The 15,050-nt window shown below is 35.4% G+C and overlaps 1 long non-coding RNA gene and 1 pseudogene across 1 annotated transcript; both read right to left on the bottom strand.

Annotated features, from left to right (window-relative positions):
• Positions 1 to 346: 346 nt before the first annotated feature.
• LOC147495860 (uncharacterized) lies at positions 347 to 758 on the bottom strand. The gene is made up of 2 exons (XR_015200194.1): positions 717 to 758; positions 347 to 620 (listed from the first exon to the last, which is right to left on the bottom strand). It is a non-coding gene; the product is annotated as an uncharacterized LOC147495860 (long non-coding RNA).
• Positions 759 to 5,957: 5,199 nt separating this feature from the next.
• Positions 5,958 to 14,399, bottom strand: LOC147495859 (importin subunit alpha-1a-like; annotated as a pseudogene).
• Between the last annotated feature and the right edge of the window lie 651 nt (positions 14,400 to 15,050).

Below are 15,050 nucleotides of genomic sequence, written 5' to 3'. Positions count from 1 at the left end.
CTTGTTCATAGTCATGGATCAATCGGGTCGCGGTGGTCATAACGTATATGAGTGAAATTGGTAAAACTAAACTTTACCAAAGAAAATAGTGAAGAGTGAAGACGTCACATATTGAAAATTAAAAGTGAGACAGATTGCCTCACGTAGCCCAACATAGTTCTTGGTGTCTACCGTATTGTTAACTACCAAAACAATAACTACATTTCAACTTTCAACAAAGCAATGAGTATAGTCATTAGAACTAAAACTCGTTTGTAGATGACACAACAATAATATTTCAATTTGTCTATGTTTTGAAGAAATACCATAACAGACACACTACGATTTAATACAAACATACAACAGCTAAACAAATATAACACATAAAAACATTCAATAGTTGAACATCTTGGCAGACACAATTAAAAGTCACATGTAGATAAATTTCAAAATTTACAATAGTTCTTTCACACTCTGGGACTGAAAAGAAATTAAAACCAACATGGCGAGCCATCCCACCATTCGTTTGTGTCACCAAAGTCACAATTGAAAATTCCAGGCTTGCAGTGACAGCATGCTAAAAACCATTTTCTGTACTCCAAAGCCTATGCAAATCAACCGCTACAATCACGTTCCACATGCTTTAACATAGATCAACAGGTAGGCCGAAGATTTAGTATAATAATCTTTAGTATAATAATAATTGTAAATAATCTGTTCAAACATCCAATTTGTACCTCATCAATTCATCCCAGCAATGCTTCTATTCATTATGAAAAAATAAGTGCATTATTGATTTCTTATTTTGGGACCAATGAGGTATTGACAACCATTCATCTGAAATATTTTCTATGTAGCCTTAATGCCTTAATGCCATGAGAGAGCATGTTCCAAAGTTGCTGAAAAAAGGTATCATTGTTGAGACTAAAAAGCGAAAAAAACCAAACGGGAAGAATCTAATAAATTGGTCATTAAACTATTAAAAATAACACGAAAACCAAGGTCACTAACTTGTCTACTGAACTTGAATCAGAATCTCTGCTGGAGTTGAAGACTTTCCAATGTCTGCTACACCGGTGCTTAAGAACAATCAGTCTCTAAGGGGAGAAACGACATACAATACTATAGTTCCTAGAATGGTATGTGATTTTTTTTTTGGGGTGTGTGTGTAGATGCATCACAATCAGTGAGGTAAAAGTAATATACTCACCTTGTTACATTTGAAATTTTTTAGCATGAACTTCCGGGGATAGAAAATTAGTACATAGATCATCCGTCGATAGCGAAGTAACACACACGAATCGAATGACATAGGCCCGATCGAGCATAAACCCATCATAAATCCTTATGTTGTTGGTATGGTTATTTGTGTTTGTCAGAGTCTATCTCCTTAATTCACTTAAATGAATCGAACCTCGATACATGGCAGTGTTGGCATAAATTTTTCTAGTTCCTGAAAAATAGACTAATTGAGTTAGAACTGAAGTAATTACAGGATCCCCCTTTAAAATTTTCTAAAAAAAGTACGCAATCATTTGTAGGTGATAAAATACACCTATTGTTGTGGTAGTTTGCTTGAAAGCATACTCTGATGCAATATTTATAGTTAAATGAAAGACATGATAGTGGTTCCAAAGGCATGATATGTTTATTGTGGCTTCCCTATATATAGCCTATTTGGACCACATACAATGTATGTCTGAAATAACTAATTAAGAGTATAGTTTTTCCGTATAATAAATGGTCTTATACATATTCTATAATGAATCAATTGTACATTCAGATGATAGCCAAATGTTATATAAAAGAGCTTTTGCCAAAGATGGTAAACACAAATTAGGATTAAGGCTCTTGATCTATGTAGATCTTCTAAATCTGGTATAGCGATGAAGCATAAATCGTCCGTAGACTATCAGAATATGAAGTTGCAATAATTAACATATCATATCTCGTTGTCTGGTGTCATAAGAAACATTAAATACATAAGAGCCATCGCCAGAGTGCATTGTTAAGTATTGTTAGTGTTAGTTTTTAGCCTCACGTGAGCTGCAGTAAACCTAGTTGTGTTTCATTACTTGTTTTCCTTCAACTACTCAATTAGAAACTGATAATTAGTTCAAATGTAGTGTTATGATTAAGCATATTCAGATGACCAAGAGGACATGTACCATATCCTATATTGAAATAATATCAGGAAATAATATTATCCTATATTGAGGGCAACAACTTGTGGTGCTCTTTGAAAACACAATCACGAAAACATACAACTACGTTAATTTAGAAGCAATTTTCAATGATAAAATTTTCTAGTGAACTTTGTAAAGAGAGGTTAGTAGGAACTTATCCGAACTCCGAAGTGCAAGTAACTGCAACACAGTGTGAGCCAAAACCTGTTTCAATAGTTTAAAAAGTCAGTTAATTGCATGTACTAATGAGGATTGTTAGATGTCAAATTTGGGGCAAAAAACGTGAATCACACATCTAGGTAGGATTATATGAACGAACCCCAAAATAGTAAATTTATCAGAAAGACGGTGAACGAAGTCCGAGACTCCTCACTAAATCAACATCTAGAATGGAATGAAATCCATTTTTTTTAAAAAAAAAATCAGAACGTTGAATAAAATAAAAAAGTAGAATAGAAAACATATATCCAAAACCAATAAAGTCCCAACTTTACCCAGAAAGAGGACCAAGTGAATAGTTAATCGTATACTATAAGGGTCTAATTAGGAGACTTGCTAATTATATGTGAGTGGTAAAGGTCTTCCCATCTTTTACCATCTTATTTGGTTTATACAATAGTATACTATAAGGGTCAGTCAAGATATGTAGCAAGGTAAAGGTCTTCCCATCTTCATCACTGAAGAATTTCTTAATTGTGCTCCATAGGAAATGTGTAAATTAAAATTACATTTGGTCAATCTTCTATTGGTATCTGAATGTACACAAAAATACACATTTTGACTTGTCAACATGTGCATGCGCTTAAATCAACCAGAAAACAAACAGTCAAATAATACTATTAACATTTAAGTGCATATACAAATTCATATATCAATGTCAGATTAAAAAAAAGTGTTGTGTCAACCTGCAAAACTGTTAGTGAAGAAGTTAATCAAGGAAAACTTTCTGCATAAGCATAATATCTCCCTCACAAATATGAACAGGGGCATTTCATGTCAGTTCTTGATTTTACTACAACATATATATACAATAGATACGTAGAAAGTTTATAGATGGAAAGGATATCAGAACTTCACAACATTCAGATAAAATGTATCCCATAAGATCTGACACCCCTAATTAGTCCTGGCCTGTTTGAAACAAAAACAGTTTCTAATACAAATCAATTAGCAAGTAGTAAGGGAAGTAAATACAAAGTGAATATTTGGGTATGTCATTTCTAACAGTGTCCTGTACTCATGCTACCATACAAAAAGAAATTTATAAATTTCAATGCACAAGGTTAGCCGTAGAAGCACTACTTGTGAGATGAGACAACCAAATTCTCATCTCATATAGTAGCTTTTGTAGATCATTTTTGGACCTTATCAATATTTAATTAGAGGCCTTCATATTATAATTATTTAATTATGACACTAATATTAACAAAAATACTTAATTAAGTTGCAGTATTGATTCGATGAGTGGACAAACGCCCTCCTAAAGATTGAACTATTGTCGCCAGGACCTCCTAAACAATCTCATTTTTGATAATAGCTTTGGTGAACAACATACTTGCCTCGACATCTAGTCCAATTCACGTTCACCAAGTTGGCATCTGATTAGAAATCCTTGCAATTTAAAACTAAATATCAAATGACAAACACAGTAATATACTTGTAAACATTTGATTGTGAATTACTATGTATAAAGAATTTTTTTTTTTCAAAATGCAATAGTTTGTAACCTGATAAAGTTCTCTGACTTTACACTTCCATCTCTGCCATATTCATCGTAGTTATGGTGCGCGAGCATATCAACTTTCCTGCCAATTTGATTTCCTTCCATGTAGGCCTTGACAAAGAAAGTAGGTTGAGATATTCTTGGTGGGCGTAATCTACTTCTTCATCCCTACGATTGAAAAATAAAGACCAATTAGTACATGAATCCTATCCTTTTGGCGAATTCAAAAACTAAAGAATCAATTAGCATCAACCATAAACCAATAAGGCTCTTAAACTTGCTAACTATACTCATTCAAAATCGTTCTTTATACAAATATCTGTGTTTCTTACTACCGTAAGTAGCATGGGTTGTAACTCCCCATGTGCGCTTTAGTAGGTACACCACATAACCTAACAAAATCACTTCTCATCTAGATACTTGTAAGACAGTAACAACCAGCACACAACTTGTTTAGCAAGTTCTTGGAAACTTCATGTTTAGCAGGCTCTTTAGAAACTTGACATTCATTTAAGCGAAAAAAGAAAGGAAAATATAGAAAAATAAAAATCATGACAACATAGACGACCCCAGGAGAGAAACAGTGTACCTTTTCCCTTCACTCTTATAATTTACCAGGTTGTTCTTGATATATCAAATAAAATTAGAAATAGGTAGAGAAATTCAATCTGAACAAAACAATGCAGAGTCGTCCAAGTCAGAAGATTCTCGCCAAGCACTTCTGTTGGAATTGGTCATTGTACTGAAAGCAAAAAAAGTTGATACAGATATGATACCCTTTTCTCACCAAAAGACATCATTGATCTCAACTGTCTAAACTAAAGTGGGTACTGATTTTTTTTTGGGTGGAAAGGTACTGAAAATAGATGACACACAAGCTCTATTCCTGAAAGATAAATAGTTATCTGTTCCAATCTTCGCGACACCTCATGTTTAATAGTAAATTAGAGGTTCTAAACTAAGGAGAAACTTGAACTTGAAAGTCTGCAAGGAGTAATGTGGTAATGTAAATGGCTAATTTAATAGAAAAGCAATCCCTTTTTCTCTTTCATACACTCGCCTGACCCGGTTGCAATGAGCAATGCTAATGCTTTTGTTTACTTCAACGGATGGTGAATAGCAATTGTTGCCTGCGAGAAAATTCAAGTATCTTCGGTGGATGTTAACAGAATGATGTAACTAATAATGTATGCCAAAAGACCTTATTTACTTCATTCCTTTAACATCCACCAATCTCATCGAGAAATCAATCCACTTTGAGTATTTTGTACCATCAGTTCTACGCTAATGAAAAGAAACAATGAAAACGATATCATTGCGTTGATGAGTAGCTTGCATGCACTTTGAATTTGAAGAGTTGGCTGCATGTTGAGATGAAGCTGAAAGGCTTACCCCAAGACTTATATCTATGCCAGAATTCGTCATTGATTGAGATTATATTATCTCAAAGAAATATCACTCTGTCCGGCCTTGCCCAATCGCTCTGCCCTCAGTAGGAAATCAAAAGGTAATAGAAGGAATCAACCCATGCTACCTATTCCTCAAACAGGAAAAAAATAATTCATAATAGTGGCTTTAGTATAAAGGGAGGCCATAAAGTTTATTTTTGACTTCTTTAATTCAGTAAAGCACCAAATATATATAAAAGCGACATCGCGACACCGGTTTCTCATCTTTAAATGCTCTTTGCTAAGTATGCTAAACAATCTAGATGGGTTACGTCACGACAAATATTTAAATATTATTCTGTTTTATTAAGCTATTTTTAACTTTAAAAAATATTAGACAAATAGGGTGAATTTATTTAGTTCAAGACTTCAAGTTCTAGGCCCAATTTTATCAAGTTATAGCCCCATTGTCGTGGACAGCTGCATGTAGAGATGGGACACCAATTCTAGACATGCTAAGAAACTTTAGAATTTATTTTTTAGTTTAAACTTATGAAAATGCCTTTGAATAAAATCAATATGCAAGCACGGAACTCTATGCAACTAAAATGAAGTAACTTATTATTCAAAATTAGGTCTCGAAAGTATAAAGCATGGTAGGAAACCGAACTTAATTGAAAATTACTTAATTGAATCAAATTCAAGACTCTCGACGAACAGCTCCACAAGTCTAGGGCAAACTCCGCTTCAATAACAGCTTGGATTTTATCATTTGTACCATCGAAAAGGTAAGATAATGCATTCCCGCGATCGGTTAAGACTTCTTCATCATTTGAATGAATCAGGCGCTCAAGCTATTTGGAAGTGCGAGGTTTTGTCTGCCAAATTGTTTCGAAAAAGGAACATAACATCGTTAGTAATCCCAACCTCTTAATAACCCCACAAATAAATAAAATGCAACTCATCACTAACTTTGTTCAAATGGAGGTTGTGGTTTGCCTCTGCAGAATTGGATAAATTCCATGTTGCATTTCTCAACGAGAGAGAATTTGGCATGCTCATTCAACTGCATGCTAACAGAGGAATTAATGCCCCATGTCCAACGATAAGGTCCCAACATTTGGGAGAATCACCGGCAACATTACCAAATGCCCCAAATGCCTACATTTGCCAAAACAAAATAGTCCCGGCATGCTAAGTTTCTACAAAATGCACAACCTCACGTTTTTCAGTTATCAAACACACAACTGAATAGGAAACCTGCTCTCTCACATCATCACTTTCGGAGAACCAAGAAGTTGCACAAAGATGGGAACAACCCCATGATCAATTACAACCACGTGTTCTCGGGCGTTCGAAGCAATATTGGTAAGTGCCCAAGTGCCTCAAAGCTGCTCAAACCCAAAAAAACCAAAACAACATTATAATAAACACAAATACTACTCACTACTCAAACAACGTAAAAATAGCATTTAACAAACCCGGTTATCTCGTCTTTCCAAATAAAGCGGGGCACTTATCGATTGGAGTATGTTGGTGTTGAAGTGTATTTGAGTTCTTTGATTGTAGTTTACTCGATCTAAGAATAGTCATCATAATTATTAAAATACAGTTAAAAGGGCCGCGATATAATAGGAATAAGACTTGCAAAGAACACAAAGTGTGTTTAGCAAAAAGAATTGAAAGTAGCTAACAAAGTTTAAACAGATGATGTACTCTATCAATGTGGGAATCCAACTGTTTGGTCCAAAAAACAGGGGGCGATTAATACGAGGACATGATATAATCGGAATAAGAAGTGTCCTTAGCAAAAAAAAGCGGAAGTAGGCCGACAAACTTTAGATAGATGCTATACTCTTTCCTTTGTATTAGCTTTCGGGTGTTAAAACCGGATATCTTAGCTCCGGGGCCGAGTGTCTTCGGCTCTGTAGAGCCCCAAATAAGCCGTGCATGGAAGTTGGCATCTATTCTTTGGTGACAGATTATGTACTATACTTAGGTACATCTATGGCGGAACCTCATGTGGCTGGAGTAGCGCGACTTCTAAAATCCGTTCTGAGGGGATTGGAGCCCTGTAGCAATCCGTTTAGCAATCATGACCACCGCATATGCTACTGATAACACACACTGAACAATAAGAGATTCATGGACTGGATTGTCTGCTACAACTCTAAACTTCGGGGCTGGCCATGTAAACCCCCATATAAGCTATGAACCCTGGGCTCATCAATGATATTGGATTTAAAGATTATGTTGAGTTCTTATGCAACCTTGGTTACACAGATCAGCAGATGAGTGTTGTCATCAAGAAAAACCTTTGGACTTGTTGAGACAACGCGTCTGATCTAAAAAGGAGAAGTAGTGCAAAAAATGTCTTTGTACCTTCAATGTGCGCAATCGACATGCTTCACAGAGCCCTGCCTAGGTCTTCTTTCATTATCTAGCAAACGAAAACATATGGGGTAGACAATGTATTAAACAACTACGCCAAACTGTAATTAAATTACTTCACCTAAATTAGCACCAATCTTCTGAAATTCAGTTACAAAGCCTCACAAAGTAAAAACATAATAGTTTTGACATATAGATTCAAGCAGTGAAGACAGAATGTGAGAATTATTTTCAGCCTAATTGAGAAACCTGAGAAAGCATGTAACATATATATCCTAATTGGCTCATCTAGTAGGGGGGTAATACTAAAAAATCCTAAAAATTATTAACACTATTATTCGGATCGGATTTTATCCGATATCTACATTTCGGATAAGCATATTGCATTCAAATACCATTCTTTAACATCCGCCGGATGTAGATGTCGATGCCAATTTTCAGATTTAGATCTGATGCAGGCACATCCGATCCGAAACCTATCCGTTTGCACCCAAGTGGGAGGGAAATGTTGGCCTAGTGAAGGCCAACGGTTTACGACCGCCACCGGTATGTCTTAGTCTCACATCGACCAACAACATTAGAGGTTGGGGGACGAAGTAACTTATCATCAAAATACCGGTGGCAAGGCCTTTCCAAAGCACTTAACACCAGATCTCATAAGAATTCAGGAGTTACGCATGCTTAGAGCCGGGACCCGGTAATAAAATGTGTGACCTCGGAAGTTTTGGCGTTGTAGGGACGATATCATTGTGAGTGTATCGCGGTAAATCGTTATAATGTGCCTCGTTAATAAAACTCGTAGAAGTTAAATCAAAACCCCTAAAATCAAATTGGTGGAGGTCTCTTCAAGTCCTTAGGTAATGGGTTCGACACTATCACTTAAGGAAGGGAGTGTTGAATCACTGAAAACAATTGAACCTAACCAGTTGTGTTACACAGGTAAATAATAACATCAACCTAACTAACATGGTAGCATCATCCACTGTTAGAAACTACTTGATAAATACTACAACTAAGACAGAGGAGATTGGAAGGATACTAAGAATAAATCGACAACTTAAAAAATGAATATTTGGTATTATCAGATAAATGTACTATCTCTGATTGCCAAAAAAAACCCAACCAGAGGAACAGAGTGTCAAGGATATCCGGATTTGTGTTTGGAAACAAAAAGGCCTACCTGAATTGTCTTGACCGTAGGCTTTTGATGGGCTCCTTCCTCGACGACCACGCTAGAAACCACCACGCATAACAATTGAAATTTGTCTGAAGTCCTTCTTTAGTTCTGTTCGATCTAACCTGAATTGGAAGCATAAAGCAAAAACCAGTACTGGAAAGAGTTCATGAAGAAAGGAGGGGAAGTTGAAAGAACTCAGTATTAATGGTAGTTAAGTGGGTATTAATGGTATTTAAGTGGGTATTAATGGCAAGGCAACACCGACATGTCAATATAGGCGTGGATTTGGTTTTTGCCCTGAATTTACATAAAACTCCTTTGTCTGTGTGTTGTAATTAAAGGGTATAAATAGAAATAAAAAATTAAATGACTAAATAGTCCTTTTTAAAGACATTGAATAATATTTTTTTTGTATTTAATTAGGGGTATTAGGTGGTAGAAAAAAGGTTGGTCTAATTTAAAAGGCCAGATTAATTATGGTGTATTTTACTAATAGAGATTTAGTCTTTTTTGTTTGTTCTACTTATTATTATTATAACTAGCATTGAGTACGTGTTACACACGTTGGCCAAAGACAAAAACAGTAACAAAAATGCAAAGCAGAAAGAGACAAAAAGTGCGGACACCATGACAGCTTATCCGGCTGGCTCGGCAAAGCCTCTTTATTTATTATACGTGGTAAAGATGTTTGATGGAATTGGTGCTAAAATTCTACAATAGAAATTCTATAAAATCCCAAAATTGGAATTTAAAAGCAATTACACTAAAAATTGTTTGATGGAACTGGTGCTAAAATAACCATGTCTGATACGTATATCTCTTATTATTGCTAACTCTCTATCATTATTTCCCACTTTTTATTTTTTTGGCCCTTGTGAATAGTTTCGATAAAGTGGTTGAGTCTGTTTGATTGGACCTAATTGGACCAAACACATAGGAGGTAGAGCAACGCGTTCACCCGTTGTGGTATATCCATATTTGCACAGTGTCGTGAGGATGCAAAACCACATAAAGTCGTGATGCCATGGAGGTGGTTGGTCACCACATTTTTTTTTCCGGCTTCAAGATTAGATAGACAAACGAATTTCTTCATAAATGTGCATGTTTCACGTTTAAAAAAGGTACAAATGGAAGAAAAAATAGGCACAACAATAAAATTAAAGGTAGTAGAGAATAGAGATGTACTTAATAACCAGGAACCAGTACTTGGAATTCTGACCACTATTTTTTGGTGGATTAGGATGGTACATCCTAGCTTATCAAGCCAAAGCAGCTTCAGGTCCAAAATAAAGTATAGACACATCCAACGTAGGAACACCCCGAACCCTGACAAACAATTGCAAGAAAGAAAAAGAAAGACGACTAATCTTATATCGAGCCAGTCATAAAAAAAACTTCCATGAGAGTTGTTTCATTTTAATGACGAACAATGATCTTGGAATATTCATGTGGTGCTCACAACCTTATGGAGGCTTTCAAAGCATTTCTAGAAGCAATCCTTAGTAAACGCAATGCACATATCCAGACATTCTTATAACTTGTGGCTTTGCAAAACCAGTTTCGGCGCAAAACTTTCCAAGGACAGGCTTGATTGTTGATAATTCTCTCCTTAGCTACAACTTGGAGAATTAATTGGTAAACTAATTGGTATGGAAGATAGCAAAAGAATGCGGCGGTAGAAGAGAGGAAAAAGTGATAAGGTGGAGTTTTGAGAACCATATATATAAAATAACCAATTAGAACAAACGCGCGCACAACCCAAAATGGCAAAGATTATGTGATACCATTTCAATTGTAATAGGCATGTAAACAATTAAAAAAAACTGCCTTCTACATGATTGGCTGAAGTTTCTAGCATCCGCATGCACGAATGTGCCACAAACGGTAGCCCCAATAGCTATGCAATTTGATGAAGAAATAAATATTAATTGCTCAACTCAATGAAATACACATCAATGAACTGGCAAACATTTCAACTCAGTGAATCAATCTCAAACCACTTAATATTGTTGCACAAAAGTATCCATTCACTCAATAAAGTACACATCGCCGGAAGGACACAAATTTCGATACTTTGTGCCAATCTTGCACTTAGTCCAAATGGAGTTTGCTGCATAGAGAAAGTTGAATTGGGTTAAAAAGAAAAGTGAATTGAATTCGACAAATTTCTTTGCATAAGTTTGACACTCATCGGATTACATAATACCACTTAGCTATTTCCCAATATAGTAATGAAATTTAACTGTGGTAGAATATGCGTAGATAGATATGATTGGAAGGAGCATTTTAGAAATGAGTTGCTTACAAAAAAAAAACTGGATAGTTTCTAATGTCAGATACACAGCAAGCATAAAACTTATCTATCAAGGCAGAGTACAAATTATACAGAGTCACCTGCCAAGACCACAAAGACCAAAGCATAATCAGTACAGTAAGAAACCAAGCTATAGGAATACATGGGTTATCAACCAAAAAAAGAGTTAACAGGAATTGGGTGAAGGCAAAATACTAAGAAGTGACTTTGTGTTTGGTGCAACACCATGTGAAAGAAGTACACTGACAAATATATTAGTTAAACTGAAAATGAAGAAAATAGTAGTATGGCTAGCTAAACAAAAATTCATTTAGGTATAGGTTAGAAAGACAAAAACAAAAACACGTGGTTGAAATGATCTATAAGCTCATTGCTTTAGTGAAATACATTTGGACCCAAAGAATCTGATACAACAACATTACTCAATACCCAACACAATTAATAGCTATCCTCTACGCAGGCTCCAAAATCACACTGACAATTCAAAACAATCAAAAGCCGCAAGCCTAAAGAAGGAAACACAACATAATGGAGGTGTCAATATAATGGTTGGATCAGCAGACAATATTCAAAGCAAGATGCCCAAAGAAATCGTGTTAAAACCATTCCTGAAATATAGGAAGGGAGTGTTGAGTGTTCTACAACCACCCCCCGCCCTCATTTGACATTTTAGCTTTCATTCTCAGATGACCTCGAGTAAATTTGATGAGTCTCGTATAGAACTATGACAAAATATGTTCTAAGTTCGAAAACAAAATTACGTATTGCATAGAAAAGATCATCAATAATGAGCATATATCTAATGTTAATTGCACACTACCACATGAATATGTCGGTATGACAGCAAAAGGAGTCGAGCAACATTTGCTTGACATACCTCTTTTATCAGCAATCAAAGAAACCCATATATGCTAGGATAGTATTTTAAAATAAATGGTGTTGTAGGGATCTAAGCAGTGATATTTAAATTCAAAGAATGAACCATGTAAGATTGAATGCTCATTAAGATTAAATTAGAAACATTAGATCATGTTTGCCTATAACATGTGATAAGGCATCTAAACAATATTTTCTGGAAATTCCAAGTTTTGCAAAGAAATTGGGAGGTTTAGACCTTATTTGATAATTCGAAGGCAAGTCATGAGCAAAAAACTTAAGTACCTCCCCACCCATTAGCAAACGAATTACATAGAAATGTGGGCAACTGAAGAAAAAAAACAGAAAAAGAAAAAGAAAAAAGTAAGATGCATTTCTTCTAGAATAAGAAACTTAAGAAATGGACATACCTAGCGTAGGAAAGAAACACCCTACTTTGACAAACAATTGCTAGAAAGATGCTCTTTGGGAGTTCAGGAGTTCAAGTGGAGACTAACGAAGAACATACAAATTTGAGGCAACACGCCATTCTAAAAGTTTGTGCAAGATGATTATTGTCATCGAATACCTTTATAAGACCTTCAACACTTTTAGGATCCTAGTTGCCCTCCCTATAATCTTTTTTAAGTGAATTGAGCTTGTTTTGTACCTCCTTATGTGTCCCATGTATGTATAACTGTGAGAGCTTGAGTTTATAGCCTTCACTTGGTAGTAAAGTAGCAAGTCTATGATACTTATGCCCTTTTAGTTGAAAGGTATAGGGTCCCCAGCCTTTATTTATCTTCCTATCAGCCCCACCGCCAATTGATGTGAAGGCAAATATCATATTGTAAGCATGAAAATTTCTCCTGAATTCCTTCGTCCTTCTTCCCCCACCATAATCTAAAAACTGACCCAAAAAGTAAGGTGCGCCTCTTAGTAAAGGTAACTGGAGTTTACCTGCTTGGCAACAGATCGAAAAAGATGGACGACTTGGCTGTTTTGCCTTTTGGTTCCTTTCTTCATACCAAGCAAGTGCTCCACAATGACAACAAATTTGATTTCCCAAATAGTGCGTCCCCAACAGATGGCCTATAATGAAAATAAATATTATAGTTATTTCTATGTTAGCTATATAATGCCATTATTAAAATTCATTGTGCAAAAAGTACAAAACCCATTCTTCATACCTGAGTCCCTTTAACTATTTTGTGAATATCCATGAAATTGTTCATCTCGTAAAGACACATTAACTTCCTCATTTGCAAAGGTGCAACTATGCATCTGACTTGTGGTTGTTGCACTTGTACCAATACGTGAATGTAAACAAACTGTAGGCATAAAACAATAAAAAGTCGGTCTCGATCTTTTATTTAAAAACTGATTACGGAGACACTCAATCTTCCTCTTGTTGTATCTTTGCCTAAGGATACTTTTGCAAAGAAATCTCAACTTTCTGGCCTCCTCCCTTGTAACAGTATTCATGGTCTGTCAATACTAATCACTTGTCTAATTCGGGTGGAAAAAATGAGTTTAAAGTCATCCTAACTAAAGTCATCCTAACTGGCTCATTCATGAATCATGACAATGCATTATGGCTCCCTACAACATACGAGTTTTAGTGGGATTGGGAAACTACTCCCCACCAAAATTAGCTGATTCTTACAAAGAAATCAACAACACAGCAGAATCAACCTATTTAAAACCAGATTTATCAATACCTAATTCTAATTACAAATTTTCATTCAATAACCTATTATATACAGATTCTACTATGTTGTTGATTTCACTTTTCATCCCATCAGTTGATCTAATCACTCCCCACAACGCATCAGATATTTGACCTGTAACTGTCACTGTGTTTCTGTAAATAACATCACAGAATGGTTAAATCCTAAACATCATTATGTCCAATCATATAAGAGAAACATGAAGTCCTATAACAAACAACTGGCTTAGCAAACACCAAGAACTTATTATGTACTTCTGGATGTAGTAAATACCAGGAAACAAAGGCTATATGCCTATATTCCCATTGTGAGCCTACCCAATCTCTTTGTGAATGGCATCGAAAGTTGTCTAGGTTTCAAATTCTCAGCTCTTTCACGATTAAGTGCTGCCAATTGCCTCACTTTCAAGACAATATTATTCCGTAGTTCGGCTAAAATACATAACATCAACCAACTTTACCAATGTAACGAAATTCCATCACATAAAATTAATAATAATTGAATTAAACCATAAGAAAGGGGTGGGGTAAAGAAGATACGTTTTCTTTGAGCTTTTGAATGATTTTGAGACGTGGTTTATCGAAATCCCCGTCATCTTTAAGTTTTGCAAGAAACTCCTCCGCGCTTATTCTTACCTCACCACCACTGCTGTCCATTCTTTACTGACTGACTTCTCCCCTTCAGACTTCAACTTTTAAAACTATAAGAGCTCAAGCCCAAATAACGATGTGGAAAAAAATCTTCTTGCTCACGGTTATTGCTTCGACGTCGCCATTTTAAGTGAATGGGAACACACACTTTGGAAGACAAAAATATAGTTTGCAATAGAATGAGAGTAGTAGTTGAAAACAAATTTATGCCAAACAGAAGAGATGGGAGAGAAGGGAAAAGAATCGGTTCCTATTCTCTAATTAGACTTTTCCTTTTCTTAACCTCTTATTAAATAACCCAATTAATTATTGTTAATTAAATGGCATTTATAGTGTGTACAATTGAGAATTGCGTGGATTTGGTTTTTTAATATATTGCCGACTGATTGGCCCTATTTAAAAGTGTTAAGCAATTATTTTATTTAAGGACAATATCGGTACTGAAAATTTATAAATACATAAAAAGACAAAATAGTCCTCATTAATAAATAGCCAGGTATTTATTATTCAAGGGTATTATGCGTCAGAAAAAGTCCCGGATGAATTTAAGAGGCCACGATCTTTATAGATATACTACTAGTAGAGATTTCTAAATCCTTAAATTATAAAAGTCAACCACTAACCCAATATGTGAAAGTCAACAGAAGACTTTTTTTT

The sequence above is a fragment of the Coptis chinensis genome, chromosome 6 (genome assembly GCF_015680905.1).
Source record: "Coptis chinensis isolate HL-2020 chromosome 6, ASM1568090v1, whole genome shotgun sequence".
NCBI classification, from domain to species: domain Eukaryota; kingdom Viridiplantae; phylum Streptophyta; class Magnoliopsida; order Ranunculales; family Ranunculaceae; genus Coptis; species Coptis chinensis.
Note: the sequence above shows the minus strand (reverse complement) of the source record. Positions and strands in the feature narration are given on the sequence as shown.